The sequence below is a fragment of the Quercus lobata genome, chromosome 5 (genome assembly GCF_001633185.2).
Source record: "Quercus lobata isolate SW786 chromosome 5, ValleyOak3.0 Primary Assembly, whole genome shotgun sequence".
NCBI classification, from domain to species: domain Eukaryota; kingdom Viridiplantae; phylum Streptophyta; class Magnoliopsida; order Fagales; family Fagaceae; genus Quercus; species Quercus lobata.
This window is the reverse complement of record NC_044908.1, coordinates 49,432,994-49,459,116: the sequence shown is the minus strand read 5'-3', so window position 1 is coordinate 49,459,116 and position 26,123 is coordinate 49,432,994. Positions and strand designations below refer to the sequence as shown.

The 26,123-nt window shown below is 36.7% G+C and overlaps 1 pseudogene; it reads left to right on the top strand.

The window, feature by feature from the left end:
• Positions 1 to 5,350: 5,350 nt before the first annotated feature.
• LOC115990620 lies at positions 5,351 to 6,198 on the top strand (annotated as a pseudogene).
• Positions 6,199 to 26,123: the final 19,925 nt, after the last annotated feature.

Sequence of the window (26,123 nt, the reverse complement as noted above, 5' to 3'; positions counted from 1 at the left end):
TTTTTTGTTTTGTTTTTTGTTTTTTGTTTTTTTTTTAGGATTCGCATTGCATAACATTCATTCATTTCATGATGGTTTTTTTGTTTTTATTTTCAAAATAAAATAAAAAAATTGAGGAAAAGGAAAGAAAAATGTGTTTTGCATTATCTTTCTTGGATTTGAAATCATGGTTGGCCATATTATTTTGAAATAACATGTTTATGTACTTTGTTTAGCTTGGATGAGATTTATTTTATTGCACCTTGCTAGTTTTAGTTTTGTAGTGCATGTTGTGTGGGAATTGTTTATAGCCTTAATCACTTGATCTTGATCTTGAAGTCACATGCTTTTGATTATTGGACTTGAACTTAATGAGAAAGGCATAAATAACCATCTCACCACTATTAACTAGCCAATCATGAACACCTTAGTGCATATCGTAAGATTTTGTGCTCAAGAAAGTGTAGCACATGCACAAAAAAGAACATAAGGTGTAGCCTCAGACTAAAGCTAAAATTGGTGTGTACATTATTTGGCTTATTAAATATTTTCACATTGAAATAAAATTGGTGTGTACATTATGAGCCAAAAACAAAAAATTTACATGATTGCAAGCTTGTTTTCTAGGAGATGTGGGAGTTATATGATGTAACTCTTTAGGTGATAGTCACTTTCAAATTTATGTGATGAATTTTATAGAAATTGTGATAGATCACTATTTACTTATTACCTCACATGTATCTCATGCTATTTCTAGTTGCACACACAACACAAGTTATTCCTTTCTAAACTTAGTACATGATATTGTGTGTGATCTTGTTGTGGCCATCTAAGATTAAAAGGTCCTTGATTTTGATGCATAATATGTTTTAATGTTTAAGCTTTAGGGATAAATTGAATCTTGTTTTTGGAAGATCTGGGTTGAATTTAAGTGTTTTTGAAAAACTTTTCATCTCATACTCATGCATTTCATTCATAAAACAATGTGCTTTGAGGAGTTTCTGCATTAACATGCTCTGTTTTTCAAAAAACTGTTTTTTCCAGATTTTCGATTGATTGAACCTGTTGCTCGACCGATCGAAAATGCGATAAAAATTTTGGTTACAATTTGCCTGGCTCGATCGGTGCTAGATCGATTGAAATTGATTTTCGATCGATCGAATCTAATTTTCGACCGATCGAAAATTGGTCTAAGAGTTTTTTAAAACAAGCTTTTCTCATGTGTTCTTCACTTTATTCAAACTTTTCAAAAGCTTTTTGCTCTCTCTCTCTCTCTCTCTTCGACTGATTCACCTCAAGTCTGATTTTTGTCATTTTCTTCCTAATTTTTCTCAAGAGTTTTTGTCTTCAAGTGCTGGTAAGACCTTATTACCCCTTCTTTTTCATTTTATTCACATATTTCATGCATTTTAAGTGAAATTTTCGGACCTATAGGAATTTGGGGTTTTTGATGTTTGAGTTGGTTTCTTTCAAATTTAATCACTAGGTTTTTGTTCTTAAATGATGTAAACATGATTCCCATGCTTTAATTTGATTAAATTTGTGATTTGGGAAAATTTTGAAATTGAAGGGCTTGAAACTACATGAAATTGGGGATTTTGTTCAATTGGGTTGTAATTGGTAAAATTGACTTGTGTAATTGATTGATTATATCATTATATGTTGTTTCCTAACTAGTATAATTAATAATTTCTCAATTTGTTGGGATTTTTGAAATTGGGTTTTTCAAAATTTGGGATTTTTGTTCTAAAACTCTATGTTCAAGTCAATTCCTTGCTGTTAAAGTATAATTGAACGGTTCTCAATGCATTAGAGCATGCATCATTTGTTCATTCTGTTCATGCATCATATAGATTGATATTTTCTATTGATGTTTTCTCTCTAACCTTGTCTGATGCAGTTTGCCCTTAGTTTTCTTTGTTTTTTTCTTTGGTTTCTATTTTTGTCTTTCCTTTCCTTCCCTTAGCATCATGGTTAGGAAGACTAGAGCCAATAAGAAAACCACCTCCACCTCTACCCCATCCTTTGATAGTGAGAGGTTTTGTTTTGAGAAAAACAAAGAAGCCTATGAGAAGTTAAACATACGTAGGTCTGTTTGGGCTGAGAGAAAGGTCATTTTAGAATGAGTTAGATCCGAAGATTAGGAGGAACTTTGAGCGTAGGAGTTGGTTGCCTTTGTTGGACATTTCTCATCCTCCTCCGGTTGCCTTGATTAGAGAGTTCTACTCGAACCTCTCTGTCCATGCCAATGATTCCAATGAATAGTATGTGATGAGTTGGATAAGGGGTAAAGAGTATACCATTACTCCTTCAATAGTGGCCTCTGCTCTTGGAGTACCTATGGTACGACAGCCTGTCTATCCTTATGATGAGACCCTTCCTCTTGATGACATTATGTCATATCTCACCGATACTTCCATTCAGTGGGGTACTGATCCTCGGATTACCTCCCATGAGCTTACCGAGATTCATTATCTGTTTTTCTGAATTTCATGTCACTCTATCTAGCCTATTTCTCACTTGCACAACATTCCTATTGAGAGATGTGCATTTTGTATGCCCTTGTGACTAATCCTCCTACGAGTTTTCCTTTTCTTTTCATTTGTTCCTTGGTTGAGTTTTATCAAAGTAGCTCTACTGCACATGGTCTTTTCTTCCCTATTTTTATACATAGAATTTTGTTACATCTAGGATTAGATGATTTTCCAACGTCTGAGCCTGTACATATTATAACTCCTATAGGTGTCACCTTCCTTAGGCAGAGAGCAGCTCAGATGAAAGCTAGCTCTAAACGCCCTAGAGTAGAGTCTTCCACAGGTGTTGCATCCTAACCTCCTTCTTCAGGTGACCCTACTATAGATGCTTATGTCGTTCCCACCACCGCTGTTGATCCTCCACCTTCCTCTTCGAGTGATGCACCTATTCATAGTAGATTAGACATTGGTACATGGTCAGCTTTTGGTGGATGTGCTCATGGCTTCAGGCCTTGCGTACGGATTTGGCAAGCATTCGGTAGTCTACTCCACCGCCTCCTTTTAACGATGAGTCTTGATTGCCCTTTGGCAATTCATCACAAAAAGGGGGAGTACATATTGATGGAGATAGGGGGAGATTTTGAGTTTTTGGAGCTTTAGATTGTATCTAGGTGCTTTATGATATATATATATATATATATATATATATATTTTTTTTGGCTCATGATGTATTTATATCTTGATGTTTTATTTTTTATGGGTTGTATATGTTAGGGGGAGACATTATGTTTTTATTTTTGTTTCTTATTTCACATGTGCTACATTGAATATTGATTTATATTATAAGGTTATTCATGATATATGTCTTTTATTTTCTGTTTTGTAAAATCAAGAATTTCTTTTGTTTTTACTTGTATTTTCCACACATGCGTTTGTGTGTTTGTTGAGTGTTTTAGGAATATACAGGTTAATTCAGTTGTACTACTATCTACACTAGCAACTGAGAGATAGTAGTTAGGTTGAATTGTTTAATGGGCTATTGTGTAACTTTGAGCATTTTCTGTTTTGGTATGTGTTTTGTCACGAATTACCAAAGGGGGTGTTTATTAGGTTCTAAGACTTTAGGATTTAATATATTAGAACTTCAATGTGTAATGTTGCCAAACTATGATCAAAATGTTTAGTCTAGATTTAGGCTGCTCAAAGTGTTTTTAATTGTAAAGTTGGAATCAAGTAATTGCAGGAAATTACTATTCAATTTCTGCAAGGCTCGATCGATTGAACCTCGTGCAAATTGTTTTTCTGCAGAATTTTCCAACTCAACTCAAGCCCATATCACGTGTAGGGTTTTATGTTTTGCTTCTAGTATAAAAGGAAAAACCCTAGCCATGTTTTAAAGGTTGTTGATATGCTATGTGTGTGAATCTCTTGTGAGATCTAGAGGTGTTTGCCTTTATATATACTTAGGGTTATCAAAATCAAGATTGATGTCAAGAACTTGATAATTGTTTTAGTTGCTGGTTAAAGAGCTTAAAGAAAAACACAATTGGGAGTACTTGTGGTTGCTGTGGATCAAAGAAAGAAGTAGTCCATAAACTCAGAGCTGTCACGTGGTTGTGGTAGTAAGTTTTCTACTCGAGGTAGCAATAGGATATTAATGATCTAAGTCGCTATTGTAAAACTTCAATTCTTTCATAGTGGATCTGTTTTACCTTGAGAATAGCTAGGTTAAATCCTTTCTAGGTTTTTTACCGGTTTTGTTTTCCTAGGTTATCATATCATTGTGTTCTTTATTTTCCGCATTGTTTACATGATATGATTGTTTTGTGTTAACCTAGTGAATAATTTATCTAAGTAATTACTTGGTTAAATAACTAGGTTAAATAACTTGTGTTTTAAAGGGTCTAAAAGCGTACAATAACATTTATAAAGGCTTTGAGATTTGTATATTTGGTGTGTGTGTTTGGCAAAAATTAAAAAACCAACTTATTTTATTATTCAACTTATTTTTGCTACTATTTATGGACCCCGCTACACTTTTTGATACTATTCATGAGTCTCATTGTGCTATTTCAACTAACTTTTACTTTTATTTGCGGTACTTTTAGCAAAAAGTTTTTCAGTTTTAACAAATAAGCAGATCCCAAACAGACCCAAAATGTACATCAACAAACTACATCTGTGAAAAATTAAAAAGAATCTTCGACTCTTAACCAAATACCTTCATGCGTAAACACCATAACTTTTTTTTTTTTTAAGTACAAATACTGAAGAGAGAACAAAGAAGAGGAAAAGCTAGAATAAACCAGATACCTGGTAGTTGTTGGTCACTTTGTTGGTTCTAGGAAACGATTAAATCTAACCAACACTTAAGATTAAAAAGTCTTTAGTACCCATCAATTAAGAATAGGTCAAGAATATATGTTACAAAGAAGAGAAAAAGCAAGAACATAACATAAAAACTACACAATGCCATTTCAGTAACGATTATTGTTGGTCACTTGGATTATTGTTGCAATCTCAAGTTGAAGAGGTCCCACTTGATTGGAACATTTCAGTAACTATTATTGTTTTATTGGATTGATTTTGGCCAAAGTATATGTAACATTAAAACTACACTATGCCATTGAAGAGGTTCCCACTTGATTAGTTGGGTTTTAAAACTGTACGACAAGTAGTGGTTAAAGAAAATAGGTTTACCTAATTATTATTATTATTATTATTTTTTTTTTATTTAAATGTGACAAAGGGTTAAACAATTACCAAGTTTTTGTAAAAACATAGGCCGCTTCTCTCACTCTCCTCTCTATAAATAGACATTTCCATATTGCTATGTTTCTCATCCCTCACTCAAGCAAGAAATACCATATAAGATAGAGATAACCTCCTCAAATATGATGAAAGGTGTTTCTTTCCTTGTGTCTATGGCTATTTTGGCCTTGGCATCCTCCTTGGCTTCTGCCTATGACCCTAGTCCTTTGCAAGACTTTTGTGTCGCAATTAACAACTTCAAATCTGGTGGTATGTATAAAATACACTCTCATTGTTATTAGCAGTAGTAGTATTATCAATCAAGTTCTTTTGAATTTACTATAAGTTCTCACATTAATGAAATTATGCCCTACGGTTTTTTTCCCCTACATGACATGTAACTTTACATTGTTACAGAAATGTCTTATTTGTGACAATAACAAAATTTTCATTGTGTAGTATTTGTGAATGGAAAATTTTGCAAGGACCCAACATAAGTAAGTCATAGCAAATGATTTTTTCTTCTCTGGACTCAATATTCCCGGAAACACTAGAAACAAAAACAGATTAAATATCACTCTTGTGAACGTCGATAACTTAGCAGGTCTCAACACTTTAGGCATATCTTTTGCTCGCATAGACTACGTACCATCCTCCTCACACTCACCCTCTTGGCACTGAGCTTTTGGTAGTCATTGAGGGTACTCTCTTAGCTAGTTTTGTCACATCCGACACAAACAAACTTTTCACCAAAGTTCAAAATAAGGGAGATGTCTTTATATTCCCAATTGGTCTCATTCACTTCCAAATCAACATAGGGGAGACTGCTGCTCTTGCCTTTGCTAGTTTCAACAGCCAAAATCCTGGGTTGATCACCATAGCAAATGCAGTCTTTGGATCTAATCTTCCCATCAATCTTGATGTGCTCATCAAGGCCTTCCAACTAGACAAGGGTGTAGTTGAATATCTTCAAAAGGCAATTGCGCCAAATTAAAATTTTGAAAAATACATGTAATAAGGATAGTGAACCACTATGTGGTTTGAATAAAGTTTGTTTGGTTTTCCTCAATGTAATGTCATTTCAATAATAATTATCAAATGGTTTCTTATGATGGCTTTTAAGTATCATGGTTTAATTTGCAAGGCAAAATTAGTGCATGACTAAATCTTGATTACACCTTGGATCCATGATGTTTGAAACCACAAGTATTGGTACTATTATATATAAACTGAACAATATTGTATTAAGCATAGAAACAATATGAATACCCTTATACCCATGAAATGTAAAGAGCTTCCAAAGAGAATTTTGTGAGAGAAACCCCAGAGAAAAACAAGATTAATTCATCCACAATCTTATACATTTGATTCTCCAAATTCCTCTACTCTCACCCTCTCCATTGTCATATCCATGAGAGGATCTTAAGCCAAATCCTTACCTCACCACATTTAGAGCAGTGAGAAGGTTCTCGGTGTTTCGGAAGCAGTTCAAGAGAGAACCAATTCATTTTGGTTGATGCAATGGGCTAATTGCGGAATCCAGTAAACTAGAGAAGACAAGGTTAGGCGTAACCCTGTTGGAGCAAGAAGCTTAGAGGGCAGTGCATCGGGTAGATTAGGCTTGGAGGGTCTATTGCTATTCATGTATCCCAACTAATTTTCTAGTGGATCATTTACCGCTTGGAGGGCGGCGGAGAGGTTTTTCGCTGAGTTCTTCGATTTCCTCTTCGATAACACGTGCCGGTGTTATCTTGTGTTTGCTTCTCTCTATCCCTCACTCTTTGCTTTTAATTACTGCTGAGTTGGATTAAAATATGGCTTAGAGTAATTTCCATATTTAGGTACTGCTTATATTTCATATTCTACACATACATTGTTTGAATATAAGCTTGTATTGGTTAATTTGAATTTAGGGGTCTGGACATTCACTAGTGTTTTACACACTAAGTGAGCTTTCAATTGGTATCAGAGCGGGTACACTTTGACAGATTTCTATATCCTTAGTGTGATCCTTGACCCTTAGGATGGATAGGTCTCAATCCCTCAATGCACCTCCCTTCTTTGATAGGAGTAATTACACATTTTGGAAAGTGTGCATAGGTGCATTTTTGTGCTCCATTGATGAGAGTGTGTGGGATGCTGTAGAAAGTGGTTGGACAAGGCCGAAGGTTGCCAAATCAACTTGGGATAAGGCAGCTCTCGTAGCGGCTATTGCTAATAGCAAAGCACTTAATGCTATATTTTTTGGTGTCTCACCGGATGAATTTCATAAGATTTGTCATGTGTCAATTGTCAAGGGGGCATGGTAAATTTTGGAGACCACCTACGAAGGCACCAAGAAGGTGAAGGATACCAAGCTTCAAATGCTTACCAATCGGTTTGAAGAATTGAAGATGAGTGAAGATGAATCATTCGACTCATTCTATGGAAAGTTGAATGAAGTGGTAATTGGGAAATTGAACTTGGGTGAGAAGATGGAAGACTCCAAAGTAGTAAGAAAGATTCTTAAATCATTATCAAAGAGCTTCCAAGCCAAGGTGACTGCCATTAAGGAGAGCAAGGATCTTGATGAGATAAAGGTCCAAGAACTTATTGGCTCTCTTCAAACATATGAACTCTCTCTACCATCTCAAAGGATGAGCAAATCTCTTGCTCTTAAGACGATCAATGAGAGAATTAAAGCTCAAGATTCCTCGGATGAGGACGAGGTTGAAAAAGAGGTGGCATTCCTTGCAAAGAACTTTCGCAAGTTCTTGAAATTCAAAAAGGATGGGAAGTCCTTTGAGAAAGGAAAATTCTCCAATTTCAAGAGAGACAAGAAGGACTTCAAAAGGAAGGACTCAAAAGACTCTTCTCCTTCTCAAGCAATCACTTGCTATGACTGCAACAGGCATGGTCATGTGAAGAAAGAATGCCCACCTATTTGAAGGCAAAGGGTAGAGCTCTTGCTACAACCCTTAATGATTCGGATAGCTCAAGCTCCGACTCTGAAGAAAGCTATGATGGGGAAGGAAACTACTCCGCTTTCATGACCATTGCACCCGTAGATTCTTCAGAAGATTTAAGCAATCTAGTGGAAGAGCTTGGCGAGCATACTGAAGTGGAATCTACTGGTGTTAGAGATGAATCCGATGATGATGAAGAAGAATGCATTTATGAAGGAAGAAATAGATTGAAAGAATCCTACAATGCACTTCTTGAAAAGCACAGAGAATATACAAGAGGGGCTAAGGCAGCCATTAGAAAGATGAAGAAAGCCGAAGAGGATTATAAAAGTATCCTCATACGGTACAAAGAGACCAGGTGTGAAGCTGAAAGGTTAAATGAAAAAATAACAATGCCTATTCCAAGATAAAGTTTCTTGAGCTTGAAGTTGTTCAAGCAAATGCTAAAGTAGAGCGTGTTGCTTCCAAGAAACTTGATGAAGTGCTTGCCTATCAAAAGCCCTCTTTGGATAGAAGTGGCTTAGGGTATACCGGAGAAAGTAGCTCAAGCTCTAAAGTGTCTAAGGAAATGAAGTTTGCCAAGAATAAAGAACCATCAATTCCTCTTGTTGATAAGGTAAAATTTGAAAAGAATCCAAATGTGGTGAATCAAAAGGTTTTGACAAAGTCTCCAAATCCAATTGTGGTTAAACCCAAGGCAAAAGGAAAGTCTCTTCCTAAGGCACAAAGAGGTCCACAAACACAACACTATTGCCATCATTGTGGAATCCAAGGGCACACTAGGTCAAATTGCTACAAGCTCCAAGCATTGAAGAATGCGGATCTTCAAAAGCCAAGAAGATAAGGAAAAGGCAATGGGAAACCCAGGCAACCAAAAGGGTGAGAAAAAGAACCCGTTATGAGTGATGTGATGAAAATGATTAACACCATCACTTCATGTTTGGCAAACTTCACCTTAAGGTTTGAGAATCATGGCTCAGGTACCTAATCCTCAAAGGATATCACTCCAAACACACATGCTGTGTGGATGAAGAAGGGTACTCATGCATAAGCATTATGACACGTCCATGCATTAATTCTTTCTATATAATGTGACATTGTTGGTTGTTTGCTTATTTCACATTCTAGCATGTTTTTGTTGTTTAAAAGCTTTGTTTGTTTGTTTGTTGTTGTTGTTGTGGTTGTTGTTGTGGTTTATATATATATATACTTGCTTTGTGTCAAAAATCCAAAAACACATAAAAAGTATAAAATCCAAAAAGTTTGATCGACGGTGTTGTGTATTGTCACATGTATGTTTAGCCTTGGACCTCCGTATTAATGGCTTTGTGCATTAATGAGTTTAGCTTGTTCTTTATGCACTTGTATCTTTGTGGGAAAAATCTTGACATCTATGTGACTACTGTAAATAGATCTTAAAACTTGTCATGAATGATCAGTCAATAGTTTTGTTGATCTTGAGACTTACGTAGACTTGTGCATATATCTCTTCCCACTTTTTTTTTTTTTTTTTTTTTTTTTTTTGTTTGCTTAAAAGCTCAACAAATGTCAAATCTCGGAAAGAGATAATGAGCTAAAAAAGTCGTCGCACAAACTAGTATTTGACTAGGAAAAAAGGAAAGCGACATGTACTTAAAATGTATGATGCCAAAAAGCCAAAGGCTTACTCATCAAATTAAAATATCAAAAATTTCAAGCATTGATCTCAAAAAGAGATGTAAAGATCAAAATGATCATAGAAAAGAAGCCAAATGAAAAACTTCTTTCTCAATGTAATCAAGTTTATGTGGGAGGTCATATATGTTCATTTCTACAATTGAGATAGGGCACTCTACTTAGTGCTAATTGTGTATGTCTTGGTTGAATTGATCATTGAAACTTCACGTTAGACTAAAGACTATCTCACATTTGATACCCACCCACATCACACATGTCTATATTCAATGAATGCCTTATTCATTTGTGTGATTGTACTTGATTAAATGTGATGTACATACTCAAGTATCTGTTGATCAAACTCAAAAATATTTTTTAGTATTTTAGTTGTTTTTGAAAAGTATTTTGTTTTGAAAATTTTCAAAAAGTCCAAAAAAAATTCCAACTTTGCCTTTTGGTGACTCACTCGCGAGTAGCCAGTTTTCAAAGCTCTAGTCGCGAGTTTACCTAGAATGCTCTGCGACTCATTGGCAAGTAAGAGTTCAAGTCATAAAAAACACTTAGAAAATTTTTCAAAATCTGAGTTTTAGACTTTTTGACGACTCATTCTAGCGACTCATTCGCAAGTTGCGAGTTCATCTAGAGGCGTTTGCGACTCACTGGCAAGTAAAGAGTCCTAATCATGAAAAAAACTTAGAAAATTTTTTCAAAATCTGGATTCAAGGGATTTTGGCGACTCACTCGCGAGTCAGTTGAGTCGCAAAAAACGCGTATTTTGCAAAAGTAGGGTTAAAAATCAAACAGTTTTTCAAAACTTTTTAGTTTTCCCTTGCATCACGTGCGTGCCTTTTTGTCTTCTCCGCCTCTCCCTCTCTCAAAACCACCATTTTCACTCCAAAAACCTCCATTTTTATCTTCAATCTTCACTCCAAATCCAAGAAAAGGTATGGGTTTTCACTCCTTTTCACTTTATTTCAAGTTTAAAGCATTATATTTCATGGATTTGTTGTTTGTGTTGAGATAATTGAAATATTGTTGATGAACATGGGTTTTTGTAGTTCTTGATGATATTGATATATGGGTTTTGTTGAGAATGATGGTATAATGCTTGTTTTACATGTTTTTATTACATGCTCATGCATTATACTTTTGTTTGTGTTGTGATGTGCATACCATTTCGTTGATAAAATATCTATTTTAGATGTTTTTGTGTGTAATTTTGGACTCTATCAAGTACAAAATTTGGGGACAATTATGTTTCCATGTTTGGAACAAATGATGATTATGTGTTTCACACTTTGCCCATTGCATGATTTCATGCCTTGTATATGCACACTTTTTCATATGATGCACACACACATAATCCTTGACATGTCGAGTGACTAATGCCAATATTATATCATGCTTTGATGTTTAGTATCTTCACATGTCACTTTTTTTTTAATTGCTCTTTAAATTTCAGTTTTTAGGGTTTAATTCGTAGTTTATATTTTTTATACTAACTTGTTGCTAATCAAGTTTGTTACCATTCTTTGTGCTCTGTTTTTGTGGTATTTGCTGCAATGTTTTGCAAATGGCTCCACAAAAAACTGTTGCTCAACGTGGTGACAAGAGAAAGTGCCATGACAACAGCTTGTTTCGCTTCCCTCAACACTTTGAGAGATATTCCCATCAATTCAAAACAGCTTCAATCATTCAGGAGAGACATGTGAATCTTGCTGGTCTTAAGGATTCCTTCATTCCTAGCTATTTTGAAGGACCGAGCTGGGATAAACTCCTTGGTGAACTCCCCTGAGTTTGTGAACCTTTGATCAAAGAGTTCTATGCAAATGCATCACTCAAAGAGGATCATATAGAATGCTGGGTTAGAGGACGTGCATTCACTCTTGACATGGAGGACATTGATGCTATACTTGGACTTGAAGAACAAGATCATGAAGGGTTCATTCCATTCAAGGACAGAATGGTCTCTCTAGAATCTGTGCAACTCCGCATTAGTGGCTATAGGGAAGGAAGATGCCTTAACACAACCTCATTTCCTCTGGATTTGAGATGCCTCGCCTATATCATGATGTTCAACTTGTATCCGGTAAGGAAGTTGTCAACCATCAACAATGCTAGAGCCATATTCCTCATGGAGTTTCGTGAGAAAATCTACATTGACATTGGTGCACACTTGTACAACATCATTGCCGAAGCCACAAAGACAACCGCAAGGTCAAAGCTTGTTGTCCCAAGTCTTATAATGAGGATTCTTCATGAAAATGGTATGGAGACTCCATAAAACATAAGCCTAATGACTCCATCTCCTTCCATCAACACTCAAACAATCCTAAGAAGTGGGATTCGAATTCCTGGAGATGAACAAGTTGAAGAGCCTGAAGAAGCACCTCTTGCTAATACAGAGATTGAAGTGGAAGGACAACAACCTTCTCCAAGATGTGGTGGTGGTCGAGGTAGGAGCGGAGCATCATTGTCTTCATCAGCTCCTCTCGATGCTTTTCAGATCATACTTGAGAGGAATAATGGCCTTCGGGATGTAGCAACTAAGCACTCCAACAGCCTTGCAGCTATCCAGGGCCAAATCAACTTGTTGGTAGCCAAGTTTGATAGCTTTACTCACTAACCTTAGTCCTTTAGCCATTTTGGTCAAAAAGGGGGAGTAGTATTGGGTAGCTCTTGAGAGGGGAGAACATAGCATTGGTTTTCATAGCACTTATGGTTTTTTTACAGTTTTTATGGTTTACATAGCACCCTAATATAGTACTCTATTGGTTTTAGTACTTTGGTTTTAAAGGATATTTTGTGTTATGGATACTTGGATGTTTTAGCTATTTTGACTATGCTTATATGTACCTTTGCTTATGTAGCTTAGTACTTTTAGTTAATGTTTTGCATTTTCTTTAGTACACTTGTGCCCTTGTTGGATCTTGTATCCTTGATGCAATTGCTTTATTATGCTTGCATCGGTTGAGTGTTGGACATACAAATGATACTTTGCATTGAGCTTATTTGCTTGCATGTCCGAATGTTCATTCATTGTGTGAATGTTCCTTGTAGTCACTATTTATAGTGATTGTTCTTGTATGGTCAAGTTATACTTCATTGTCATATTCATACTTGCTTGATCGTATTGTGCTTGCTCCATATGCATTCTAAGTTTTCCACTTACAATGAACTTAATGAGTTCATTTTGTGATATTGTTTTCAAGAGACTTGTTCATATGGTTCAAGAGCTTCACAGATTTAGAATTAGGTGTGAGTGAGTTTTGGCAACTATTCTTAACTCAAGTTTTAAGTCTAGAGTCTGTTTTAGGGTTTTGTCATGGAATAGCCAAAGGGGGAGATTGCAAAGTTGAATTTATTCAACTATGTATTGGCTTTATTCTGTGCCAAATTTGCTTGTAATTCAGCATTTAGAAATCCTATATATAGGTGGGAATAATGTAAGGGTTGTGTGTGAGAAAGTGTGAAGAATTGGTCAAGTGTGTGCATCAAGAGGCAACTTGCAACTGGATCTCGTGACTGACTCGCGAGTGGTGACTTGCCAGAATCTAGCACACATATGGAGCATGCAGGAAGTTAAAGGGTCAGGACAACTGGATCATTACAGGAAAAAAAGTACAGTCTAGCATTTCTGTTAACTGGCGACTGGAACTCGTGACTCATCCCAATCGTGAAGTGACTCACCAGTGCACCTTATTTTGCTGAAAACTGATTTTTCACATTTCATCTCATACCCTCCTATAAATACCCTTATACCCACGAAATGTAAAGAGCTTCCAGAGAGAATTTTGAGAGAGAAATCCTAAAGAAAAACAAGATTGATTCATCCACAATCTTATACATTTGATTATCTAAATTCCTCTACTCTCACCCTCTCCATTGTCATATCCATGAGAGGATCTTAAACCAAATCCTTACCTCACCACATTCAGAGCAGTGAGAAGGTTCTTGGTGTTTGGAAAGCAGTTCAAGAGAGAACCAATTCATTTTGGTTGATGCAATGGGCTAATTACGAGATCCGATAAGCTTGAGAAGACAAGGTTAGGCGTAACCCTATTGGAGCAAGAAGCTTGAAAGGCTTAGGTGCATCGGGTAGATTAGGCTTAGAGGATCTATTGCTATTCATGTATCCCAACTGATTTTTTAGTGGATCATTTATCGCTTGGAGGGTGGCGGAGGGGTTTTTCACCGAGTTCTTTGGTTTCCTTTTCGATAACACATGCCGATGTTATCTTGTGTTTGCTCCTCTCTATCCATTTCTCTTTGCTTTTGATTATTGCTGAGTTGTGATTAAAATATGGCTTAGAGTAATTTGCGTATTTGGGTATTGCTTATATTTCATATTCTGCACATATATTGTTTGAATATAAGCTTGTATTGGTTAATTTGAATTTGGAGGTCTAAACATTCACTAGTGTTTTACACACTAAGTGAGCTTTCACTTCCACTTTGAGATAATGATGTGAACATTGTTGCTAAGGCTTTCCTTCTTTTTTTTCTTTTTCTTTTTTTCAAATTCTTTATACAAAATTGTAAATTTTATTGTTTTTGCTTCTTATTTTCCTTTGTTCACGTATACAAGTTTTATTAAAGGTAGAAGAAAATTTTGTCCAACTTTTTGTTGAAAATATTATAAAAATAAAAATAATAATCATTCATTTTCCCCCCTCCTCCAAACGATAGAAGAACCTTAATCTCAATCATTTGAAAGTCAAATCTTCACTTTTATAAATATTAAAGGCAAAAATATTAAATGATATGGTCATAAATTTCTTGGCTTCTAAATATGTTTCATATTGTAAACATCTCAAACTTAACCATGTAAATTGTCATTTGGAGATTAGTCATTTCTTTGGATAATTTGGATATTCAATATGGAATATCCAATTCCTGAAACCAGGGCTAGTCCAAACATTTCAGAGTTCTAACGCAAAATCTTCTAATGGGCCTTTACATTGTTACTTAAATAATATTTAACCAATATTTTATATAATAATAAAAAATCCATTCTTTTTACTTTTTAATGTGACTTTTTTTTTCATAGAAAATGCTAAAGTTATAATAAATTTTACTACAAATTGATGTTGCAACAAATGTGATCAGTGATATGAGGCTTACAAAGATGCTAGATATATTATAAAATTTACAACATGAGGAATACAAAGATATATCACCAATTACAAAAATTCATTCAAAAATACAATAGTTTGTTGAAATCCACCTATCATATTCATTGTCACATCAAATTATAAAGGTTATGTAGTAAAATTTATAGTATTTTTAATATTTTCCTATTTGAATTACTTGTGATTAGTAACATGTCTATTTGTAAGACCTATTTATTTAACTTTGTCTTATCTCTATTTTTAGGATTACTTAATTCTTTGGGCCTTCTTATTAGTGGAAAAAAAAATGTAAACTAATTTTTTTAATATTTCCCAAAAATATTAACTTTTCTCTAGTAGGGGGCCCCTAGGCAATGGACTAAGTGGCCTAGGCCTTGGGCCAGCGCTGCCTGAAATTGGCAAGTATTTGCCGAAGCCTTGGCAATTGGAACCCTCAGTAAAAGACAGATCCCTTGAGTCTCTCCTTGCTTGCACAAACAATAAAAGTACAAAGGACAAAAAGTCCAATCCACTTTGCGACAATCAAAATTCTACTATTGTATATTATATTTGTTGGAATACTCACTTGCGAGTGGTGTGGTTGGTTAAGAAGTATAATCTCATATTGAATACTAATGAGAAGAATGAGTAATTAATACTAGTTGAACTCATATCCATAGCCATTGGGAGGCTTAAGTAGTGTCTTTATATGTTATATTAACTTTTCAATTTGAATCTCCCTAAGATTTTTATCTCCCCACAATATCAACTCAATTTGAGAAAATTTAAATTTATCAACTCAATTTGATAAATGGAAATTTTTAAAAAAATGACAAAGAAAATCAATTTTTTGTTCACATATAGGCCAAAATATTTGGTGGAATTAACCAAAACAAGCAAAATGCATCGGGATGAACTAGAATTTAGGTCAAGATGATATACAAGGGCAATTCGAGCAATTAACTAATCGGAACGAAATTCTTCGATTATTTTGGACATAAAGAAATGGAAGTGATTACTTCAAATTTGTGATCAATTGGACTTGAATTTCATTTAGCATGCTCGTATTACGGCAAACATGGTAAGTCTCCATATCTTACCTAGAAAAATCTACATCTCTTTTAAATGAACAATTCTTTATCCTTGGATCTTTCCTAGAAAAAATTATTTTCTCTTTTAAAATGAACAGATCCTCATCTTTGAAATTCATATTTAAAAAATTTCCACCCTTTTAAAATAGGTATATCCTCATTGAAAAAGTCTCCGTATCTTTTTTTTTTAAATCAAATCCCCATTTCTTTTAAGATAATTAAATCCTAAAATCCATCAACTGAAATTAACTACTGAAATAAAAAAAATATAATAATAAAAAAAAAATTTTAAAATAAAATTAATCCACAAGGTTTTTTTTTTTTTTGATAAACAGGAAGTCCACAAGTTAGTTGAAAGATTAAGGCTGTGTTTGGTTCCCATAAAATATTTTCCGAAAAATAAATATTTTCTGGAAATGCTATTTTCGAGAAAGGAAAATATTTTCAAGTGTTTGGTTGCATTATGAAAATTTTTGTAGAAAATATTTTCATGTGTTTGGTTCTATTCTGAAAATGCTATTTTCCTACAAATTTTTCACATTTTCTTAGCATCCAAACAAATTTTATTACAGAAAATTTCAAAATCACAGCCAAATCCCAACACCACACACCACCAATACTCCAATTCAACCCATGGCAGCAAATTCCGGCAATCAAAAGCCACAACCACCAAAACACCACTACCACACCACCACAACAACAACAAAAATCAAAATCACACAGAAATCAAAATCACAGAGACAGAGAGATCGGTAGGTCAAAGGCTCTAGGTCAAAGGCGAGATCGCGCGGAGGCGAGATTGAAGGCGAGATCGAGCGGCACGGTGCGATCGGCGTGGTGTTACGATCGACGAGACCGGTGCGATCTGGTGCGTGCGATTGTTGGACTGGAGCGCGGGGTTCGCTGGCAACGTCGAAGGCGTGATTTGAGCTCCCTCTTCTCTCTCTCTCTCTCTCTCTCTCTCTCGGTTCGGAAACCATTTGAAGTGAAAATAGAAACGGAAATGAATTTCAATGGTCAAAACTTCTTTTTTACGGTCAAATGAAAATGATTTCCAGAAAATTCTATTTTCAAAACCAACCAAACAGCCTATTTTACAGAAAATGATTTCCTGAAAGCGTTTACCACCAAAACAAACGCACCCTAAGTGAAATACAAGATTAGTCTCTCATCTTAGCAAACCCAAAGTGCACCAAATAAAATATCACCTGCAGGTGATGCAATCCTTCACTCCTAACTAAAATAACTGAAACAAGCATCCCTAAGTCCCTCCTATAAAATCCTAATACTTTGGCCCCCTCTGTCTCTCAAAACGCTCAAGATTTCTGCACTAATGAGTCAGTCATTTACTTTCCAACCGCTATCTCCCTCTCAAATGCTTTCTCTAGACCTATCAATGGCTAACAAAAATCAACCAATCCTTGATATTGACATTGCCAGTGATGTAGAATTTCGTCCTTCCACAGAAACATTGGACCCAAAGATAACCCAACTGATCATGCATCTTAAGCTATGAAGCACGGGTACGTTTCGGGACTCGGGTGCGGGTGCGGGTGCGGGACTCGGCAATTTTTGAAAAAGGTGGGTGCGGGTGTGGCAGGACTCGGCGATTAAAAAATTATTAAAAATATTTTTACAATACATGTTTAATATATTGCTAAGCATACTTTTTCACATTATATAAACAAATACCAAATTTAAGAGCAATAGTAGATAATAACTAAAACATGATGTTCATAAATTAAATATAATCCACAGATAAGGCAGAACGGAGATGAGGGACGGAGTGAGAGAGGAGTTTTGGACGAAGTGTGAGGGTCTGGGGGGTCTGGGTATTCAGGTTAAGACCTTAAGTCAAATGGTGCGTTTGCAGCTTTTTTTTTTTTTTTGAATTTCGGCCTGACTCGGCCGTTTTAGCCGATATGGCCGATACGGACCAAGTCGGCCCGATTTCGGCCGCGTCGGCCCGAGTCGGGATCCGCCACGTGGCGCAACGCGGCACGACGCGGGACGGACGCGCTGTCTGCGGCGTCCCTCCCGCGTTGCCGCGTCCCGCCGCGTCGGACGCGGATGCGCCGGCCTGGGAGCCGCGTCCGTGCATCCTTGATCTTAAGTCACTGCAGAAGGACATAAAAGACTATAGCAAGAGGTTCAATGAGTTGCTGAAGCCTTTCGTTCAAGAAGAAGATGCTGTCAATGAGACTTTGAATGAGTTTCCAAAATCATTGAAGGATAACAGAGAAGGAACTGAAAAGGGAAATGAAGAATTAAAGAATGATGGTGACGTGGGGAAGCGATTCCTAGCGAAGGTGATGGAGGCCTGTAGGGAGATGATCGAGTCCGATTCATTACATGATCAAGGTGGTGAACTTACTGCTAATGCTGAAGACATTTCTACCAATATTGAAGGATTGGAAGAAGATTTACGGGAAATGATAGCCGCAAGTAGTGGTGAAGCTGATGAGCCTTTTGAGCAAACCATGCGGACACTCATGCGTGAATGTAAAGAAAGACACAAGAAAGATAGAAATGATGGAAATGATGGAAAGATGAGTTTGATGGAGTGCAAAGAAGAGTTTGACGTATCTAGGAAAGAATCCAGGGCTCTAATTGTGAGAAAGGCTCGTTCTTTGGAAGTTTGGATTAATATGTCTCAACTGCTCGTTGATTTAGTGTTTATGATGTCAGGGAAAGAAGAATTTGAAGCAAAGATTGAAAGGTTCAAATCTGCACTCAAATTGGTCAGTACTGAGGATGTGATTTCCATGGTGATTAACAAGATTGGCACTCTACTGGAAAAGGCCAATAGGAATGAACCAATGAAAGGAAAGTGGGCTGGTTTAGAACAAACAGGACTAGATGAAAGCAATCAGGAGGAAAGCTCAAACAAAAGAAGCCGAACTGATGACCTATTTGATCAATTCCTCAAGAAAGTTCTGCATCTGCTCCTTGATCAATTCCTTCAGCTAGCTCTGCATTTGGAATGTATTATGAGTCATCCACATCATCCCAAAACACAAAACTGAATGTACGTGGGTCAGTCAAGATTTGGAAGTGATCTCAAACAATCTAAGAAGATGCTGAACGGTGTATGAAGGAAATTAAAAAATTGAAGGAAAATTTGTCATTCAAACTAGAGCATAAAGATGTGAAGGAATTAATCAGAAACTTCGTACAAGTTCTAATGAAAGGTTTGAGGATCAAATTCCTTTCTCTTTCAGTGTCCAAAGCTCCCATGCAAAGGTTAGGAAGGTGCAAAGGTTAAACATAGATTCATAGATTAGATACAAATTTCTGTTTTGTTCCCTGATTTGATGCTGTGGGATTTGTTTAGTTCTGTTGGTACTAGTACAAACCACTTGTTAGTTGTTTGGCGCAGAGATTTAAACACCAAATTGTAGTTGGTAGAATAAATTGAATTGTAAAATTTTACCAAATAAACATGTATTTGATAATGGTAGACAGTTCATGATGAATTTGAATTCTGGTTTGTTTCCCCGCCAAAACCGCCCCCCCCCCCCCCCCCCCCCCCCAAACGCTTATTACTGTGTATTTTGCTTAAAGTCCAACCTAGTTGAAGGCTTAAGTGAACTTTTGTAAATGGTTCTTGGATTCTTTTTAAGGACTAAACTTAAATGGGAAGATTGTGTGCAGATTTGGATCATCTTAAAGCATATCAACAAATGTATCCCACGTATATCATTTTCAAAAATGTGAAAGAAGAAAGAATTTGGCTAATATTCTATTAGTTCAATTGAAAAAATTACTGTAAAATATCTTGGATTTTGACAGAATATTTGACATGCATGGTCAATCTTGGAAAGATTGGAATTTGAATTTTCTTCTCTTATGCTAAGTAGAACTCCCTATGGCATGTTACTTATCCCCCAAAAATAACTTTTATGAAGCCTAACTCTGATATAATGGAACCTGTGTGCATGACCCCAAAGTATCAAAGTTGTGTTAGACTCTGAGTACTAGGTACAACTTGACCAAATGTTATTGATAACCAAAAGGAAAAGTTCAAGCCCCCAGAAACTACACATCGAAATGCTGCATTACACATGGACAATTCAGTAAAACCTTTCCGTCTTCATTATAATGATTTCTAAGGAGCAGCATAGTACTAAACCATGTTCTGCATTTAGCATTTCTCAAAACACATTCCTCAAATGTGTACCACCCACACAGCTGCAAGTTGTTGCCTTTATATATAAGCCATTAGTTCATCATGCATAATAGTAGTGAGTTTCGGATTGAACTATTTCTTGCTTTACTTATCTCTAAATTCTTGGAGGTTCTCTTTATGGGAGGATAACTTGCTTGTAGCCTTGTACCATAAAAATAATAATGATAATCATAATATTAACAACAACAAATACTTTGCAGTTTATAACTAGTGAGACATTGTTATATTGCTCCAGCATTTATTCTTGTCCCAGTTTCCAAATCAACTCAGTATTTCACGGACCATTGTTTGTTTAATTTGGGGTTTAATTACCTGTCTCATAGAAGAAATGGGAGAGATGTTACATAATTTTATTTAATCCAAAAATATGTATTGCGATTGCAAAGTGTCTCCCATGTGAAGTCCAGCACCAATCTAGTACATTGTTCTAATATTGACATAGGGAATTGAGGGTGAGAATACAAATGCTAGATAGTTTACAAAGCCCAAATTCAAGAGGTCAAGAACACTCAGCAAACCCAAAGTGCACCAAATAAAATATCACCTGCGGGTGATGCAATCCTTCACTCATAACTAAAATAACTGAAACAACCATCCATAAGTCCCTCCTATAAAATCCAAATACTTTGGCCCTCTTTGTCTCTCAAAACACCCAATATTTCTGAACAAATCAGTCTGTCTTTCAATTCCCAAACACTTTCTCCACCTCAAAAGCTTTTTGTAGAGATATCAATGGCTACCAGAGATCAAGAAATCCTTGATCTTGATGACCCAAAGATAAGCCAACTGATCATAGATCTTATGACACTGCAGAAGGACTTAAATGACCATCGTAAGAGGTTCGATGAGTTGCTGAAGCCTTTCGATCAAGAAGAAGATGCTGTCAAGGAGACTTCGAATGATATTGATATTGACCTTGCCAGAGATTCAGAATTTCGTCTTTCCACAGAAGCATTGGACCCAAAGATAAGCCAATGGGTCATGCATCTTATGTCACTGCAGAAGGACATAAATAACCATAGTAAGAAGTTCAATGAGTTGCTGAAGCCTTTCGTTCAAGAAGAAGATGCTGTCAAGAAGACTTTGAATGATATCGATATTAACCTTGCCAGCGATTCAGAATTTCTTCTTTCCACAGAAACATTGAACCGAAAGATTAGCCAACTGATCATGGATCTTCAGTCACTGCAGAAGGATATAAATGACCAAAGTAAAAGGTTCAATGAGTTGCTGAAGCCATTCGTTCAAGATGAAGATGCTGTCAAGGAGACTTCGAATGAGTTTCCAAAGTTATCGAAGGATATCAGTGATATTGATCTTGGAGATGGAAGTTTTGACCCAGGCCCGAGCAGTGAAGACAATGAAAAAACTGAAGAGGAAAATGAAGAATTAAAGAAAGATGACAATGTGAAGAGGCGGTTCCTTGCGAAGGTGGAACAAGATTTACGGGGAATGATAACTGCAAGAATTAGTCAAACATTCAAGAAAGAAAGAGACGATGGAAAGAAGAGTTTGATGGAGTGCATAGAAGAGTTTGACATAGATAGTGAAGAATTCAGGAAAATGATTTTGATAAAGGCTGATGCTTTTGAAGTTGGGAAAAAACTGTCTCGACTGCTCGTTGATCTAGTGTTTATGATGTCAGGGAAAGAAGAATTTGAAGCAAAGATTGATGGGTTGAGATCTGCACTCAAATGGGCCAGTACTGAAGTTGAGAATTCCACGGTGATAAACAAGATTGCCACTGTACTGGAACACGCCATAATATTGAATGAAGTAATGAAAGAAAATTGGACTCAGGAGGCTGATCTGTGTAAGGTTGAATTTATTCAACCATCTAATTGGCTTTATTCCGTGCCAAATTTGCTTGTAATTCAGCATTTAGTAACCCTGTATTTAGGTGGGTTTGTTATAAGGGTAGTGAGTGAGATAGAGTGAAGTTTGCTCAAGAGTGTGCAAGAAAACAGAGACTCGCGGCTGGGACTCGCGGCTGCAAGCCGCCAGAAGCAGCACACGTGCCAAGCATGCTGGAAAATGAACAGTCATGCTAGCTAGAGCACTACAGGACAAAACAGGACAACTGGCCATACGGTTAACTCGCGACTGGATCTCGCGACTTAGTCAAGCCGCGAGGTCAAGCCGCGAGCCACCCCTGTTTTGTAAAACCTGACGTTTCACATTCCTCTCCCACTCCAGTATAAATACCCCTATTACCCATGATTGAGAGAGAGCTTCCAGAGAGAATTTTGAGAGAGAAACCCTAAAGAAAAACCAGATTGTTTCACCCACAATCTCTACCTTAGAGGCTCTTCAAATTCCTCAACTCTCTTCCTCTCCATTGTCAAATCCTTGAGAGGCATTATACCAAACCTGGTTCTCACCATCATCATCACTGTGAGACAGTTGTTTGGATTACTGGGAAGCAGTTAGGAAGGAACCAATCTTCATTGGTTGATGCTACGGTCTAGTAGCGGAATCCGGGAAGCTAGAAAAGAAAAAGGTTCGGCGCAACCTCGTTGGAGCAAGAAGCTTGGAGGGCTTAGGTGCACTGGGTAGATTAGGTTTGGAGGGTCTATTGCTGTCCTTGTATCCCAACTATATTTTCTAGTGGATTGTTTACCGCTTGGAGGGCAGCGGAGAGGTTTTTTTGCCGAGGACTTCGGTTTCCTCTTCGATAACACATCGCGTGTTGTCTTTGTGTTTGCATCTTCCTTCCTCTCTATTTTTGCCTTTTTATTATTTGCTGTGGTTTTATTTTGTTATGGCTTAGATAGTTTTTAACCAATTTCATATTATAGCATATGTTAAGTTTCCGCACACTAGTTGTTTGACATATTGCTTGAATTGGTTAAGTTGTAATTTGGGGGTCTAAACGTTCAAAGGTGCTTTTACACGTTTTTGAACTTTCAATTGGTATCAGAGCGGGTACACTGCTATTGGTTTCATTACCATTGTGTGATCCTTGACTCCCTTTTGAGATGGATAGGTCTCAATCCCTAAATGCACCTCCATACTTTGATGGTAGTAATTATGCTTTTTGGAAGGTTCGCATGAGAGCTTTTCTGTGTTCTATTGATGAATCTGTTTGGGATGCTGTTGAGATTGGTTGGACCAAACCTGAGGAAGCCAAATCCTCATGGGATAAGGCAGCACTTGCTGCATCTAATGCTAACAGTAAAGCACTCAATGCTATTTTCTGTGGTGTGTCTCCAGATGAATTTCACAGGATTTCTCATATTACCGTTGCCAAAGAAGCATGGGAGATTTTGGAAACCACCTATGAAGGCACTAAGAAAGTGAAAGACACCAAGTTACAAATGCTGACCACTCGGTTTGAGGAGCTCAAAATGAGTGAGGATGAGTCTTTTGACTCTTTCTATGGGAAGCTAAATGAAGTGGTTGTCAGCAAGTTCAACTTGGGGGAGAAAACGGAGGATTCAAAGATTGTAAGGAAGATCCTTCGATCATTGCCGGAAAGTTTTCGTGCTAAAGTGACAGCAATTGAAGAGAGCAAGGACCTTGATGACATCAAAGTACAGAAGCTGGTTGGTTCTCTGCAGACTTATGAGATGTCGCTGCCCAATCAACGGAAGAGTAAATCTCTTGCTCTTAAGACCATTAATGAGAAGGTGGAAGATCAAGACTCATCGGGAGAAGATGTAGTTGACAAAGATGTTGCATACCTTGTCAAAAATTTCAGAAAGTTCTTGAAATTCAAAAATAATGGCAAATTTGATGATAAAAGAAAATTCCAAAGTTCTGGAAGGGAGAAAAGGGAATTCAAAAGGAAAGATGGAAAAGAATCCCAACCTACACAAGGTGTCACTTGTTTCGAATGTAACGGGCATGGACACTTTAAGAAGGAATGTCCGAATTATTTGAAATCGAAAGGTAAAGTGTATGCCACGACCTTGAGTGACTCGGATTCGTCTGACTCAGAATCTGAAGAGAGCTGTAATGGAGAGGGGAACTATTCGGCTTTTATGACTATTGCTCATGTTGAGTCTTCAGATGAGTTGAATCTGCTTGTACGAGACCTTGGAGAACATAGTGATGATGAATCACTAGGAATTGTTGAAGAATCAGATGCTGAAGAGGAAGAAAGCACAACAAATCTTCAAGAGAATTATAACTCACTCTTGGAGAAGTCAGGTGAGTACACAAGGGTGGCCAAGGCTGCTGTGAGAAAAATGAAGAAGGCTGAGGAGGACTACAAAAGTCTCCTAATCCGATATAGGGAGGCCAAATGTGAGATAGAAACACTGAATGGTGAGTTGTCCAAAGCTTACACAAAAGTGAGATTTCTTGAGAATGAGGTTGTGCAAGCGAATGCTAAAATAGAAAGGGTCACCACCAAGAAGCTAGATGATGTTATATCATCTCAAAAGAGCTTTTCAGACAAATCCGGATTGGGATATACCGGAGGAAGTAGTTCATCTGGAAATGTCACTAAAGAAGTGAAGTTTGTAAAGGCCAAAGATCCAGTTGTAGCTGACCTTACTGGTGAGAAGCTCGAGGTGGAGGAGAAGAAGAATGTGGTGAACCAACGGATGCTGAATCCCCGTAATCAATCTGTGGGCAGGTCTGAATCTCGTGCCAAGTCACGCCCACGACCACAAAGAGGTCCTAGAGCAACTTATGCGTGTCATTATTGCGGACTTCAAGGGCATACTCGACCAAATTGCCAAAAGCTGAGAGCAAAGAATAGTGCAACTCCTCAAAGGTCAGGAGGACCTAGAAATGATAGAAGAATTTGGGCAGGTGATCAATCTAGAGATCAGAATGGTGATCCCGGAATGATGAACGTGATGAAGATGATTGGTGCATTCACCAACTGCTTGGAAAGCTTCTCACGAAGGTTTGAAAGCCCTAACTCCCGTACCCAATCCTATATGGAAATCACCCCAAACGCAAGTGACGTGTGGGTGAGAAAGAGTACTCATGCATAAGCATTACAACATGTCCATGCATTAATGCTTCCTATGCTTTGTGACTGTGTTTGTTTGTTTTGCTTGCTATTTTTTGCTGTTGGTTGTTTGTTTGTCTTCTTGTGCATATTTTTAATTTTGTCTTATCAATCTTTTTGTTTCTTGTGTCAAAAATCCAAAAATCACATAAAAATTAGAAAATCAAAAAGCTTGATTGACATTGTTGAGTTTTTTTGTCTCAAAACTTGTTTTGCCTTGTACCTTTGTGCTAATGGCTTTGTGCATTTTCGAGCATTGCTTGTTTTCATGCACTTATATCACTGTGGGAAAAATCTTGAAATCTATGTGATTGTTGTAAATAGATCTTCAAACTTGTCATGAATGATTAGTGAATGGTTATGTTGATCTTGAGACATGCATAGACTTGTGTCTATATATCTTCCCACTATTTATTTTTGTTTTGCTAAAAAGAGCTCACCAAATGTAAATCTCCAAATGAAAAGAGATATTGAGCTGTAAAAGCCTGTCGCACATTCTAGTATTCGACTAGGAAAAAGGGTAAGCGACTTTATATTAAAGAAAATGTTTATTCAAAAAGCCAAAGGCTTGTTCATTAAAGTGAAATGTCAAATATCACTCTCACAATGAGAGATGATTGCCTCAAAAGATCAAAAAGATCAAATATTATGATTAAAAGTGGAGTCAAATGTAAAGCTCCAAGTTATGTAATCAAGTTTTGTGGGAGGTCATATATACATATTTCTATAATTGAGATGGGTCACATGATCTAGTGCTAATTGTGTATGTCTTGGTTGAATTGATCATTGAAGTTTCACATTAGACTAAGGACTATCTCATTGTTGATATCCACATACAACACACAAGTTTATGTTCAATAAATGCCATATTCATTTGTGTGATTGTACTTGATGAAATGTGTTTTCACATGCTCAATCTTTGTTAATTCAAGCACAAAAAGATTTTTGAGTGTTTTAGGTG